This window comes from Myotis yumanensis, unplaced genomic scaffold, assembly GCF_028538775.1.
Source record: "Myotis yumanensis isolate MYYU_CA2020_CCGP unplaced genomic scaffold, mMyoYum1.0.hap1 SCAF_1, whole genome shotgun sequence".
NCBI lineage: Eukaryota > Metazoa > Chordata > Mammalia > Chiroptera > Vespertilionidae > Myotis > Myotis yumanensis.
The window spans coordinates 71,289,843-71,306,062 of NW_027223752.1; the positions used below are offsets into that span (position 1 = coordinate 71,289,843).

The 16,220-nt window shown below is 46.0% G+C and overlaps 1 protein-coding gene across 2 annotated transcripts in view; it reads right to left on the bottom strand.

Moving 5' to 3' along the window:
• Positions 1 to 15,398, bottom strand: part of MGA (MAX dimerization protein MGA) — a 144,815-nt gene extending 129,417 nt beyond the window's left edge. The window contains exon 1 of one of the 2 annotated variants that reach the window (XM_070424787.1): positions 15,381 to 15,398. The gene's annotated coding sequence lies outside the window, so the exon portion shown is untranslated. Of the gene's footprint in view, positions 1 to 15,089; positions 15,154 to 15,380 lie in introns of those variants that run through there. The other variant, XM_070424771.1, reaches the window with a different exon arrangement.
• Between the last annotated feature and the right edge of the window lie 822 nt (positions 15,399 to 16,220).

A 16,220-nucleotide genomic window follows, 5' to 3' on the forward strand; every position in this document is an offset into this window, starting at 1 on the left:
TCACATGGGTGCAGAAAGGTACACATGTACTCTGACCTCTCCTTCCAAACTCAGTGCATGCAACGTGGGACCAAATTCTTTTGTGACTCCATCTCTATATTAGCTTAGGATTACAGAATTATCTCATTCCCATTCCTTAACCCTAAAGCCCTCTAGTATCACTTCAACCTATTCCAGATTTTGTCTATGAAACCAAAACTCCACACCATAGGAACTCCACAGTTCCAAGAGGTAGTTATGGACTCTGAAAACCACAGAAAAAGGCATTTCAGTTTGTAACTGATGATATTGATGATAATAGCAACAACTATTTACTAAGTGCTTACTGTATGCCAAGCATCGTTTTTAGCACTTTACATTCTTATCTCATCAATTCTCACAAGAAAGCTAAGATAGATATTATTATCAACTCTAGAGGTCTGGCCTGCAGGGCTGGGGCCAAAACTGGCTCTCCAACATCCCCCGAGGGGTCCTGGATGGCGAGAGGCCCAGGGACCCCACTGGTGCACGGTTTCACTGGTGCACGAATCCGTGCACTGGGCCTCTAGTATGCATATAAGATCTTTGGTTAATCTCTTCCTGCCCTCCCCCCTCCCCTCTGAGATTCATCTGTTCCATGTTTCCATGTCTATGGTTTCCGCTCCTGCGTTGAGCATCTGCCCTCTGATGGTCAGTGCATATCATAGATACCGGCCAGTCAGCAGGTCACTTAGGCTTTTATATATATAGATTGTACTGCCCTAGCCTGTTTGGCTCATGGGATAGAGCGTTGGCCTGCAGACTAAAGGGTCCCGAGTTCGATTCTGGTCAAGGGCACATGGCCGGGTTGCAGGCTCGATCCCCCAGTAGGGGGTGTGCAGGAGGCAGCCAATCAATGATTCTCTCTCATCACTGATGTTTCTCTCTCTCTCTTTCCCTCTCCTTTCCTCTGAAATCAATAAAAAATATTTTTTTTTAATTTTCAAAAAAAAGGAAGAAATCAGAATAGCCCTATTGGCGTAGCTCAGTGGTTAAGCGAGGACCTATGAACCAGGAGGTCACGGTTGGATTCCCGGTCAGGACACATGCCCAGGTTGTGGGCTCAATCCCCACCAGGGATCTCTCTGAAAATAATAAAAAAAATATTTTTAAAAAAAGAGTACCTGCTCCACCATCCCACCATGGCCGACACCTGCCATGTTCTGCGCTCTGCTACCTGCTGCCAATGCCCGCCATGTTCCACGCGCATCCCCTGGAGGTCAGCGTACATCATAGCAACCAGTTGTTCCGCCATTCGGTTTATTTGCATATTAGGGATATATATGTATATATGTGTGTGTGTGTGTGTGTCTATATAAATATATATATATATATATATATATATATAGTTTTTTTCAATAAATGTATACAGTACTGTAAATGTATTTTATCTTTTTCCTAATAATATTTTCTTTTCTCTAACTATTTTAAGAATACAATATATAGTAAATATACATAATATGTGGTGTGGGAGATGGTGAATACAGGTGTTTACTATTTAGGTTATCGGTAAGTCTTCTGGTCAACAATAGGCTATTAGTTAAATTTTGGAGAAGTCAAAAATTATATGTGGATTTTTGTGAATTTTTTACTGTGTCAGCACCCCTACCCACCATGTTGTTCAAGAGTCAACTGTAGCCCGAACCGGTTTGGCTCAGTGGATAGAGCGTCGGTCTGCGGACTCAAGGGTCCCGGGTTCAATTCCGGTCAGGGGCATGTACCTTGGTCACGGGCACATTCCCAGTGGGGGGCGTGCAGGAGGCAGCTGATCAATGTTTCTCTCTCATCGATGTTTCTAACTCTCCGTCCCTTTCCCTTCCTCTCTGTAAAAAATCAATAATTACCCAATCAATAAATATATATATTTTTTATTTTTTATTTTTTATTTTTTTTAAACAGTCAACTGTACTACTCTGGATGGGTAGCTCAGTTGGTTAGTACATCCTCCCGAAACACCAAGATTATTCCATCCCAGGTCAGGGCACATACAAGAATCAACCAATGGGAGAACCAAGATGGCAACATAGTAAACACCTGTATTCACCATCTCCCACACCACATCAAATTACAACTGAAATACAGAACCATCATTCAGAAGCACCTGGAATCTGGCTAAATGGAAATCCTACAACTACAGAAGTAAAGAAGAAAGCACATAGAGACTAGCAGGAGAGGCAGAGGCATAGAACAGGCCGGTCCAACAACCACGTGTGGCATGTTTTTAATCCACAGTAGTATCTCCAAGGCCTCCAGTGAGAAGCAGGGGGTCCCAGCCCCACACCAAGCCCCCAACCCAGGGTTCCAGAACTGGGAAGAGAAGATCCCGTAACTTCAGGCTATAAAAACTAGCAGGGATTGTGGCTGGAGGCTACTGGAGTCCCAGGTGTTCATCTTAAAGGGCCCGCACATGAATAAACATGTCCCGCTTCCTCTGAGCTCCAGAGCCGGGGGAGGGGACGGGTGGGTAGCTTTGAGGAATCTAGGGACAAATGGGGAGGAACTGTTTATATTTCTTGTGTAAATGTTAATATTTTTAGAAATGATAGATACCAAAAAGTGAAATTGCTATGTTAATGTGCTTTTAAAATTTGATAAATATTGTCAAACTACACACCTAATAGGCCAATGTATCTTTCTACACATAATGTATGAGAGTACCTACTTCCCCACACCTACAAGGGAGCACCCATACGACTGTCAGCTGTTTTTTCAACAGAAATTTTGCAGGTCAGAAGGGAGTAGCAAGAAATATTCAAAGTGATAAAAAGCAAGGACCTACAACCAAGATTACTCTACCCAGCAAAGCTATCATTTAAAATTGAAGTTCAGATAAAGAGCTTCACAAACAAGAAAAAGCTAAAGGAGACCACCACCAAACCTGTATTACATGAAATGTTGAAGGGTATTCTTTAAGAAGAAGAAGAAAAGAAAGGGGGGAAAAAAAGATAAAAAATATGAACAATTAAATGGCAATAAGTACATATCTATCAACAACTGATTCTAAAAATCAAAATAAACAAGAAATATAATGAACAAAATAAACTGACGAATAAAATAGAATCAGAGGCATGGAAACATGGAAAAGACTGACAAATCTCAGAGGGAAGGGGGAGGGAGGTGTAGGAGAAGCGATTAACCAAAGATCTTACATGCATACTAGGGGCCCAGTGCACAAATTTGTGCACCTTGAATGGATCTGTGGGCTGTGAGGCTGCGGTGGGCACAGGGGTGGGTCTCAGCCCATCCTCCGGGCCCCCGCCTGGCCCCTCCCGCCACAGCCCCTGGTCGCCCATCTGCCAGCAGCCCTGCCCCCACTGCTGCTGCTCCCATGCGCTGACGGCGCCAGCCTGGCTCGCACCCGCTGAAGGCGTGGATTGGGGCCAGTGCCAGTAGCAGGTGCAAGCGGCAGCTGCTGCCCCAATCACCCCTCAGGAGCAGGGGGAGGTGGAGAAGCCCTCAGGGCCGATAGGGTCTGGCAGCCACTGCTTGCACCCGCTGACGGCGCCAAGCGATCAGGACCAGCACTGGGTGCCGGCCACGGATGCAAGCATTGGCTCCAGCTCTGGCACCAGCTGCACATGTGAGCGGGCTGGAGCCAGCAGTGGGTGCAAGTGGCAGCTCTAGCACCCGCAGCGGGTGGGAGCGTGGCCATCACCAGCAGTGGGTGCAAGAGGCGGCTGCCGACCTCAATTGCCCCTCAGGAGTAGGGAGAGGTGGACAGCACCGGCAGCAGGTGTGAACAGTGGCTCCAGCGCTGGCAGAGGTGCTAGTGGGGGCTGGCATGCAGGAGCAAAGAATTTCCTGTAACCACTAGAGGCTCGCCCCGATAACAGCAACCAGCACCCCGCCTTGGTCTGGCACCCCTGCTCACCTGCTCCACCATCCTGACGTGGCCGATGCCCGCCATGTTCCACGCTCTGCTGCCTACTGCCAATGCCCACCATGTTCTGCGCACACCCCCTGGTGATCAGCGCACGTCATAGAAACTGGTTGTTCAGTTGTTCCGCTGTTCGGTCTATTTGCATATTAGGGTTTTATATATATAGATATGCATTACCTATGGACATAGACAATAGGGTAATGAAGGCCTGGGGCGAGGCAGGGGTAATGGAGGGGGGAAAAGGGAGACCTCCGTTACACTCTCAACAATAAAGATTTTAAATATATAAAAAAAAGAATCAGCCAATGAATGCACAAATAAGCCGAAAAACAAATCAATCTCCCTCTCTCCCTTCCTCTCTCTCTCTCTCTAAAATCAATCAACAAATAAAAAGTCAACTGTACTTTTAAACTCATATTCATACACACACACACACACACACACACACACACATATAATTTGTTCTCTAGGTTCTATACTCTCCTCCCCCTAACCTTAGGTAGGAGAAAATATGTCTAGGAAAAGCTACACATAAAAAACTATGAAAGTATGTCTCTGTCACACTTATAAGGGATAAGTGACATTCTACCTTATGTATTTGCTTTATTGATGTGGAAGAATAAAATGTCTGAATGCAATGTACTGGCAGGGCTTTCATCACATCAAACAAAAAGCCAAATCAATACCTTATTGAAACTATGTATGTTAAAGGATAGGAGAAATTGCAGAACTTGCAGGTCAAGTCAAAATGTTGAGATAAGATGGTACATAACAGAGACTATAATTATGGGCTTAAGAAATGCAAAGTCCTTAATTTATACCACAATACTTTTCACTTATTAATACATTTGCTTGCTAAGATTACATTCCTTGCTAATGTTATGTTTTAGTTCCTCAACTAAACTGTCAGGGATTCATGTGCAGGGAACCATGTCTTTTATTTCTTTTGTATGTCCCCCACAGCATCTCATATAATGCCCATATATGGTAGGTGCTCAATACATGCTTATGATTGAATGACAAAATAACTAACCCTACTTAGAACTCACAGACTGAAACTCTCACACCTATAATTCACACAATTAAACCTCCCTCTATGCAACAGTTTAATGGACATTCCTGGGGAGAGTACTGCTGATTCCACTGAACTTATTACACTAGGTTTCTTCTCCAGCAAAGAGCTCAAAGTACACATATAATGTTAAAATAGAATTTCTGACTACTGAGAAGGTGGGCGGGAAAGTGGGCAAGTGAAGAAAGAATATAATAGCTTGCCTCCAAAGAATAAGCATTATTCAGTCCTAGAGATTAGAACATTCCTAAAATGTCTCTGAACTAAAACTTTAATTGATATCACTTCATTAAACTTTGCACTGGCACCCTGGACGGTTTGACTCAGTTGATAGAGGGTCAGCCTGCGGGCTGAAAGGTCCCGGGTTCAATTCCCAGTCAGGGCACATGCCCGGGTTGAGGGCTCAATCCCCAGGAGAGGGTGTGCAGGAGGCAGCAATCAATGATTCTCTTTCACCATTGATGTTTCTCTCTCTCTCCCTTTCTCTCTGAAATTAATAAAAGTATTTTTTTAAAAAACAACTTTGTGCTGGCTAAATTTCATCACAATGAATATCATTAAAACCAAAAACGCACCATAAAAAAAGATCCTGCCGAAACCGGTTTGGCTCAGTGGATAGAGCGTCGGCCTGCGGACTGAAAGGTCCCAGGTTCGATTCTGGTCAAGGGCATGTACCTTGGTTGTGGGCACATCCCCAGTGGGAGATGTGCAGGAGGCAGCTGATCGATGTTTCTCTCTCATCGATGTTTCTAACTCTCTGTCTCTCTCCCTTCCTCTCTGTAAAAAATCAATAAATATATTTTTTTAAAAATCTTAAAAATTTCAGCTAATGATCCATATTGACTGTGTACTTTAAGATCTGGTTTTAATTATTTACTCTCTTTTACCAAAACAAAACTTTTAAACTTTTTCAAAGCATTATGATTGAGTATCTACCACATACCAATTACTGGGGAAACAAATGAATAATAAACAAACAAAAAAAGTGAAAATATCAACTGATTCTATACTGCTATAAAGTACAAAACAATAGAGCTAGAAGAAGTACCATGCAGTGAGGAGCCAACTTCTATCTGTGGAAATCTAGGGAAATTACATAGCAAATTTAAGCTGGACATTGAGGACTCAGTAGGGGTTTGAGGCAAAGAGGAGAAAGGCGCCCAACAGGAGTGGCTCAGTGGTTGAGTGTCACAGGAGGTCACAGTTCAATTCCAGTCAGGGCACATGTCCAGGTTGCCTGCTCAATCCTCAGTGGTGTGTGCAGGAAGCAGCCAATCAATGATTCTCTCTCATCATTGATGTTTCTATCTCTCCCCTTCCTCTCTGAAATCAATAAAAATAGATTTTTTTTTAAAAAGGGGGGGGAAAGAGTATTATAGGTAAACAGAGGGCTACTGGATAGAGCACACTGGGCATGGCAGGAGTGTTAAAGAGGAGAGAGGAAAAAAGGAAAAAGGAAGGGTAGAGTCAGACCATGATGGGTCTGGTATGCTAAGCTATAAAATTTGTAGTTTATGCCCCTAGGTAATGGAGAGTACGTGGAAATCTTCAAGGAATACAGTGACAAAAACCTGAAGAATCAGTTCACATAATAGGAAGGACCTAGGTCAGTGATGGCGAACCTTTTGAGCCCGGCGTGTCAGCATTTTGAAAAACCCTAACTTAACTCTGGTGCCGTGTCACATATAGAAATTTTTTGATATTTGCAACCATAGTAAAACAAAGATTTATATTTTTGATATTTATTTTATATATTTAAACGCCATTTAACAAAGAAAAATCAACCAAAAAAATGAGTTCGTGTGTCACCTCTGGCATGCGTGTCATAGGTTCACCATCACTGACCTAGGTTACATTACAATCATCTCAAAGGCATTATTTAATACTAGTAGCCCTGCGCATGAATCTGTGCACCAGTAGCTCACCAGTAGCTCTCCGCCCACTGCCCCGCCCTCCTGTAGCTCCCCCATCTCCCTTCCTCCTGCCCCCTCCTGTAGATCTCCACTGCTCACTTGTAGCTCACTGCACCACCCTCCTGCTGATCTGTGATCCAGTTGTTACACAGTCAGTCATTATGCTTCACAGCGTAACGACTATTTGCATATTACATCTTTATTATATAGGACTAGAGGCCCAGTGCATGAAATTCATGCGGGGGGGGGGGGGGGGGGGTACGGGGGGGAAGGTTCCCTCAGCCCGGCCTGCACCCTCTCCAATCTGGGATCCCCCTCACAATCCAGGACTGCTGGCTCCTAACTGCTCACCTGCCTGCCAGCCTGATCGCCCCCTAACCGCTCCCCTGCCGGCCTGATCACCCCCAACTGCCCTCCCCTGCAGGCCCAGACCACCCAACTGCCCCACAATTGCCTACCCCTGCCGGCCATCTTGTGGTGGCCATTTGTGGCAGCCATTTTGTGGCAGCCATCTTGTGATGACATGATGGCGTCGCACAAGGGTGCGAGGACCACCTAGGCCAGTGGTCGGCAAACTCATTAGTCAACAGCCAAACATCAACAGTACAACGATTGAAATTTCTTTTGAGAGTCAAATTTTTTAAATTTAAACTATATAGGTAGGTACATTGTTATTAACTTAATTAGGGTACTCCTAAGGCTTAGGAAGAGCCACACTCAAGGGGCCAAAAAGCCACATGTGGCTCGCGAGCTGCAGTTTGCCGACCACGGACCTAGTCTTTTATTAGTATAGACTAGAGGCCCGGTGCACAAAAATTTGTGCACTCGGCGGGGGGGGGGGGGTCCCCTAGCCCAGCCTGTGCCCTCTCGAAGTCTGGGACCCCTCGGGAGATAACGACCTGCTGGCTTAGGCCTGCTCCCGGGTGGCACAGGGCATGCTCAATCCCTAGGTGCAGCCCCTGGTCAGGCTCAGAGCAGGGCCGATTGGGGAGTTGGGGCGCCGCCCCATCATGCACAGAGCAGGGTGGATCGGGAGGTTGCGATGCCACCCTCAGTCACGCTCAGGGTAGGGCCGATAGGGGGTTGGGGCACCGCCCCCTGTCACACTCAAGGCAGGGTCGATGGGGAGGTTGCAACACCACTCCCTGTCACGCACAGAGCAGGGCCGATCAGGGGGTTGGGGCACTGCCCCCTGTCACTCACAGAGCAGGGCCCATCGGTGGGGGGGTTGGGGCTCCGTAGCCTGTCACACACAGAGCAGGGCAGATCAGGGGGTTGGGGCACTGCACCCTGTCACACTCAGGGCAGGGCCAATGGGGAGGTTATGGCTCTACCCCGTCACACACACAGCAAGGCCCGTGGGGGCGGGGGGGTTGGGGCGCTGCCCTCTATCACCCACAGAGCAGGGCCGATCAGGGGGTTGGGGCGCCGCCACTGTCACACTCAGGGCAGGGCCGATGGAGAGGTTATGGCTCTACCCCGTCACACACAGAGCAGGGCCCATGGGGGGGGGTTGGGGGTTGGGGCGCCGCACCCTGTCACACACAGAGCCGCAGGGCAATCAGGGGATTGGGGAGCTCCCCCCCTATCAGGCACAGAGCAGAGCTGATCAGGGGGTTGAGGTGCCTTCCCCTGTCATGAACAGAGCAGGGCGGATAGGGAGGTTGTGGCCCCGCCCCCTGTCACACACAGAGCCGCAGGGCGATCAGGGTGTTTGGGCGCTGCCCCTGTCATGCTGATCCCGGTGCTGGGAGCCTCGCTGCTCCGCTGATCCCGGTGCTGAGAGGCATATTACCCTTTTACTATATAGGATAGAGGCCTGGTGCACGGGTGGGGGCTGGCTGGTTTGCCCTGAAGGGTGTCCTGGATCAGGGTGAGGGTCCCCACTGGGGTGCCTGGCCAGTCTGGGTGAGGGGCTGAGGGCTGTTTTCCGGAAGCGGGAGACTGAAGCTCCCAACCGCTCCTTTTTTTCTTTTTTCTTTTTTTTATTCTGGGCCAGCTTTAGCTCTGAGGCCTCAGCTGCTGAAAACATCGATACAATGTTTCGGTCCGGCTGGCTGAAGCCCGGCTGACTGAAAGCCGGTTTCTGGGGTTTTGTTTAGCTTCTTATTTGCAACATAGTACATAGTTGCTTAGAGTTGCAGCTGAGAGGCCGGCAAGGCGGGGAACGTTGGAGTTCGCCTTCACTGGAGCAAGCAAGCCTCCCTGCTCGCTTCAGTGCATGGCTGCCAGCCGCCATCTTGGCTGACAGTTAATTTGCATAAGGATACGCTGATTAGCCAAGGGGAAGGGTAGCGGTCGTATGCCAATTACCATGTTTCTCTTTTATTAGTGTAGATTACACCATATTGACTGTGCTGATGCAGAAACAAAAGAAATCTACATGTAACCTATTCCTCTGTCCTTGCTTTCAACTGCATCTCAAGACCATCTATATACTGATGACATCCCAAATGTATATGCACAGCCATGACTTTGACTCTGGGCTCCAGACTTGAACAGTCAACTCCCTACACAATGGCTATTCCTGAATATCTAGTGAGCATCTCAAACTCAACATATTGGACTAAACTCTTTATTTTAAACCCTAGACTAGCTCCTTCCAGTTTTCCATCTCTGTTTACATGGCACCAGTTGCCCTAGTTAAAAATGTTAAAATCTTTGATTCCTCTTTCTCTTACCTTCCCGCAACTAATCTATCTGCACATTCTACCTTCAAAATGTACTCTGAATCTGACCCCCTCCATCTTTGCTCCCCTGTCTAAGCCACCATATTTCATATCATTCCAACAACTTCCTAAATGGTCTCCTGCAGCCCTCTTGCCTATAAAGCAGTCAATGATCTTTTAAAACATCAGTTAGATTGTATCATTTTTTTTCTTTTTTAGTTTTCTGTTAATCCTCACTCGAGGTTATTTTTTAGAGACTATCTTATTCACTGCTCAATCCCTACATCTGGTGTAATACCTGGCATACAGTAGGGCTCATTAATTACTAGATTTTGAATGAACAAATTAACCTAATTAGTCAATCTTATTTATATTCTCATTCTGTTATGCATAATTGAATAACTCCTTCCGCACCTTTGAATTTAGATCTAATTCATGATTACCAGGCTGTTCTTCCTAGAACAGAGTTCTAAAACACTTTAAAGACTATTAAAACAGCCCAGCTGGTGTGGCTCAGTGGTTGAGCATTGACCTAGGAACCAGGAAGTCATGGTTCAACTCCCGGTCAGGGCACATGCCCAGGTTGCTGGCTTGATCCCCGGTGTGGGGCATGCAGGAGGCAATGATTCTCATTCTTTCTGTCTCTCTCTCTCTTCCTCTCTGATATCAATAAAAATACATATATTTTTTAAAAGACTATTAAAATAAGCTATACTACACTAATACCTTTAATTCCTTTCTATAATTAGCCCTTCCAGCAACTTGGTCAGTTGTTTTTCTTTGACTATAACTTCCATTTTCCTCTATGTTATCAGGCTTATCAATATACTGCTTATTATAAAAGCTATTGATGCCGAAACCGGTTTGGCTCAGTGGATAGAGCGTCGGCCTGCGGACTGAAGGGTCCCAGGTTCGATTCCGGTCAAGGGCATGTACCTGGGTTGCGGGCACATCCCCAGTAGGAGATGTGCAGGAGGCGGCTGATCGATGTTTCTCTCTCATCGATGTTTCTGACTCTCTATCTCTCTCCCTTCCTCTCTGTAAAAAATCAATAAAATATATTTTAAAAAAATAAAATAAAAAATAAAATAAAAGCTATTGATAATGGATGGACAGACATACCCAAAATATTACAATACTTTTTATATTGTAAGTTAACACCAATTATTAAAAACTAGAAACTATAGAAAAGCAAACATTTAAAAATCAAATTGAGGCAGATGATCAAGGTCAAAATCAAGAGTGACATGTTGCCGAAACCAGTTTGGCTCAGTGGATAGAGCGTCGGCCTGCGGACTGAAAGGTCCCAGGTTCGATTCCGGTCAAGGGCATGTACCTGGGTTGCGGGCACATCCCCAGTAGGAGATGTGCAGGAGGCGGCTGATCGATGTTTCTCTCCCATCGATGTTTCTAACTCTCTATCTCTCTCCCTTCCTCTCTGTAAAAAATCAATAAAATATATTAAAAAAAAAAAAAAAAGAGTGACATGTTGATAGTATGTACTCTAACCCCAGTCTAATCATGAGAAAAACATCAAATCCCAACTGAGGGACACTACAAAATATCTGGCCAGTATTCCTCAAAACTATCAAAATCAAGGAAAATCTAAGAAACTATCATAGCTAAGAGGATCTCAAGGGGACAGGATTACTAAAAGCTGACACATATACATGCTAACATAACATTATTAATAGGGAAAACTGGGTGTTGGGTATATGGAAACTATAACATTTTTGCAATTTTTCTATAAATCTGAACTGTTCTAAAAAATAAAGTTTATTTTATTTAAATTCATCCAAAAAATTAAAAATTAATTCATCCAAAAATCCTTCCACTCAAAATCACTGGTAGTTCACATTTGATGTATACCATTCTAGACTTCACTATTAGGTTTTTTTTTATATTTTTGTATTGATTTTTAGAGAGGGAGGGGGATAGAGAGATAGAAATGTCAATGAGAAAGAAACACCATCTATCTGCTGCCTCCTGCACACCCCCTAATCTATCTTATTTATAAAGGGGATCAAGCCCACCTCTACTAGGGACCCAGCCTGTCCCTACTGGGGATAGAACCCGCAACCCGGGCATATGCCCTTGACCAGAATGGAACCCAGGACCCTTCAGTCCGCAGGCCAACACTTATCCACTGAGCCAAACCGGCTAGGGCTCTAGCATAGTACTTTACCTACATATGTCTTTTTTTTTTTTTTTTTTTTTTTTTAGCAAAGGTGGAAATTTATTGAAGAACAAGTACAGATACCCACGTGGGGAAGGGGAAAGACTCTCACAGCACAGACTCCCCCATAGGGAGGGGGAAAGAGTCCCCTATATATGTCTTAATTCATTTAGTTCTCATACCAAACTTGTGAGGTAAGTACTATTTTCTCTATTTACCAATGAGGGAAATAGCAACAGAGAGATTAAGTAATTTGCATAAGGTCATATGGCTGATAATTTCACAGAATTCCAACCAGCATTCCTTTTGAAAACTTGCCAAAATAATTCTAAAGTTCATTTGGAGGAACAAAACTGTGAAGTAGGAAAATTTTTGGAAGAGAAGTGAGGGAAGGAGTTATACTAGTGAATATATAAATAAAGCTTTGATTAAGTAGTAACTCTGGAGGAGACAGAGCAGTGGAACAAAATAAATTCAGAAATATAAAGATTATTTATGTAAAAAATATTTTTATTTATTTGAGAGAGAAGGGGTAGGAAAGGGCGGGAGGGGAGAAAGAGAAACATCGCTGATTGATTGCCTCCCTCAGGCACCAATCAAACTAGTGACCCTCCGGTATCCAGGACGAAGCTCAACCAACTGAACCACACTAGCCAGGGCTATATAAGGCTATTTACTACTAGGAAAGTGGTGTTTCATAGTAGTTGAGAAAGAATTTCAAAATTATATTGGAACAATTTTTTTCATATAAAAAGATATCTTTATTTCTACTAACTTGTAAGAGAAATTTAACATTTTCTTTCTTTTTCATTTACTCCATTTATTTTTATTTTTTATTTTTTTTTAAAAATTTTTTAAGTATATTTTATTGATTTTTTACAGAGAGGAAGGGAGAGGGATAGAGAGTTAGAAACATTGATGAGAAACATCCAGCAGCTGCCTCCTGCACACCCCCCACTGGGGATGTGCCCGCAAACAAGGTACATGCCCTTGACCGGAATCGAGCCTGGGACCCTTCAGTCCGCAGGCTGACGCTCTATCCACTGAGCCAAACCGGTTTAGAGCTATTTTTATTTTTATAGAACAATCAGCTAACCATTTGAAAAAATACAGGGACTGTACCTTAAAATGTAAATAAAACAAAATCCAGGTGATTTAATATTTAAATATGAAATGTGAAGTCAGAAATTTACTACTTCAGCCATAACCGGTTTGGCTCAGCGGATAGAGCGTAGGCCTGCGGACTCAAGGGTAATGGGTTCGATTCTGGTCAAGGGTATGTACTTTGGTTGCGGGCACATCTCCAGTAGGGAGTGTGCAGGAGGCAGCTGATCGATGTTTCTCTCTCATCGATGTTTCTAACTCTCTATCTCTCTCCCTTCTTCTCTGTAGAAAATCAATAAAATGTATTTAAGAAAAAAAAAGAAATTTACTACTTCAAAAAATTGGTCGCCGTAACCGGTTTGGCTCAGTGGATAGATCGTCGGCCTGCGGACTGAAATGTCCCAGGTTCGATTCCAGTCAAGGGCATGTACCTTGGTTGCGGGCACATCTCCAGTAGGGGGTGTGCAAGAGGCAGGTGATCGATGTTTCTCTCTCATCAATGTTTCTAACTCTCTATCCCTCTCCCTTCCTCTCTGTAAAAAAAAAAAGGGTTGTTTTCCAATCTTGACTGTAAAGGCAGCTGATCAATGATTCTCTCTCATCACTGGTGTTTCTATCTCTCTCTCTCTCCCTTCCTCTCTGAAATAAACAAACATTTTTTAAAAATAAAATAAAGTACTATGCTAGAAAGACGTAAACTATTATAATTGCTCAAAAGAGAAAACTATTGCCTGGCCAGCGTGGCTCAGTGGTTGAGTGTCCACCTATGAATCAGGAAGTCACAGTTCAATTCCCCATGGGGGCACATGTCCCGACTTGAGGCTGGATCCCCAGTGGGGGGCGTGCAGGAGGCAGCCAATCAATGATTCTCTCTCATCATTGATATTTCCATCTCCCTCTCCCTTCCTCTCTGAAATCAATAAAAAAATATTTTAAGTGAAAATTAAAAAAATAAAAATTAAAAAGTGAAAACTATTATGATTATTCAATAAATGTTTTCCAGATTTGTGCTCCCCAAAAATTCAAAACCTCTTTAAGATACATCAAAGGGTAGCATAAAACCTAAGGAGGGATATGAAAAATGCATAATGTATGCCTGCTTCATTTTACTCAAGGCCTTGACCTTTGGTAAAATGAAGAGCTGGAGCCAGTAGTGAACGGCCATTAGCAAGTCCCTTCTAAGTACTTGTGTTTCCCCATCTCCACAGTTATTAACAACACTAATCTTGATTCCTTTCCAGGAAACACACAGGAACTAGATGTCTAAAAGAATCGTTTTCAAATAAGAAAGTGGGCAGTTACAGAGTATAAATGCTAGTGATAGTATGGACAGACATGCTGGAATATAATAACCAATTACCTCCACCAAGTTTCCTACATCACTGTAATGTTGGGGGAGGGGGCTGTTGGGGGTTTCTTCTTGTGGGGAGATGGCATTGGCTCATAATTATGAATAGTCTGCTCGCTGTTAATTCCTTCGTCATCTGCATGACACTGGAATTAGGCGGAGGTCACATACCATACGAAGGACCTTTACAAAATAACCTATGCAGAGCTAAAATATAAATGAGGAAACGGAGACCAAGAGCGGCAACATGACTAGCTAGTTACCACGGCAGCCAAGGTTTAGCGCCCCCCTCCCCGGTCTCTAATCCCCGGACCGCGCAGGGTCCCCGCCAGGCTTGACACGCTTCGAGGGGGAGGAGTAAAAGCACACAGTCCCGCCGCGGCGGAGGCGCTGGGAAACCACAGGGCGCCGCAGTCGACGGCACGTGACGGGTTCCGCCTCTTCCCTCTCCCCGCGCCCCGCCACCCCCTTCCCCGCGCCAGCAGCACGCGCTGCCAACCTCGTCATGTGACCTTCACGCGGCCCCAGCGCTCCCCCTGCTCGGCGATTCTTTCCAGCAGCCATTTTGCCGAGAACTTGTCGTCCGTGCCCACAGGGGTGTTGGCCGCCGCGAAAACCCGCGGCCAGATTTCACAAACCGCACACGCGCTTCGAAAGAGAGCTCGGGCCGTCAGGGCTGAGCCGAACCTCACTGAACACGTCGCACCCCGGGGCGCCGGGGAAAGCCGTGGGTGCGCCTCGGCCGGAGATTGGCTGTCGCGTCCACGTGACGCCATTGCCCCCCAACCCTCTCCTTCCCCTTCCCCACAAAAAAACCCCGAACAGACGCTTAACACCTCGCGCCAAGTCCACGCCACTGGGCGCGTGGGGAAAGACGGAGCGCGTGGCAACCAGGGCGCCTGCGCGTACCTGCCGGGGCCGACCGCCGCGGGCCCACGCGCCGCTCCGCTCACGGGTCCGGGAATCCTCGCGCTGCCGGACCCCCGACTCGTCATTGGCTGCCAGCTTTGGTCACGTGCTCCGCTCAGGCCGGCCCCTAACCGCTAATCACCTGGCACGGAGCTCGAAGAGGCGCCGAAAGTCGTTCGCACGCGGAAAGGGAGGTCAGGGAGAGGACCTCCGTTTCTGCCGCTACGGGGTTGTATCCATAAAGTGCAAACCGGAAAGCAGGGTCTCAAAACGAAGGAAGCTCACACCTACCGGGTTAACTTCGCGTGCCCCTCCAGGAGCCGAGAACCATCGCCCTTGGGCGCTCCCCGGTGCACGCCGGGATACGTCTGGCGCCCCTCGGTGTGCTGCAGAGCATGCCGGGAAAGGCACCTCTCCCGATTTCCTGGCTCTCACCTCCGGGCATTCCTTCCAAGTATCCTTGAAAGCCGGTGCTTGGGCTCGGAATTAGGCGGTGTGAGCAGTTGTGGGAGAGGAACTGGATATAATGGGCACTTCCAGTCCCCCTCCCCCCACTTGTTTGATCGGTGTCTTGGGAAACGCTTAACGGCTTTCTTCAAGGAGCATGCATTTAGTTAGTGCCTGCTGAGTGCCTTTGTGACTATTGCAAAAACAAAAACAAAAAAAACAGCTAGGGGTCCTGCCAGGTGTGGCTCACTTGGAGAGTCGTCCCCTTACGCGGAAGGGTCGCGGATTGGATTCCCAGCCGGGACATATGCCGAGGTTGCGGGTTCGAACCCCGGTAGGGGAGGCTACGGATGTTTCTCTCACCCTCTCCCTTCCTCTCCTTATCAAATCAATAAATACGTGTCCTGAGGTGAGGATTAAAACTTTTTATTATTGATTTCAGAGAGGGAGAGAGAGAAACATCAATGATGAAAGACAATCATTGACCAGCTGCCTCCTGCACGTCCCCCACTGGGTATCAAGCCCACAACCCGGGCATGTGCCCTTAACCGGAGTCGAACCTGGGACCCTTCAGTCCGCAGGCTAACGCTCTGTCCATGGAGCCAAACTGGCTAGAGCTGGGGTGAAGATTTAAAAAAAAAAAAAAAAAACAGCAAGGTTAGCCTACAAGTAAACTACCAGCCT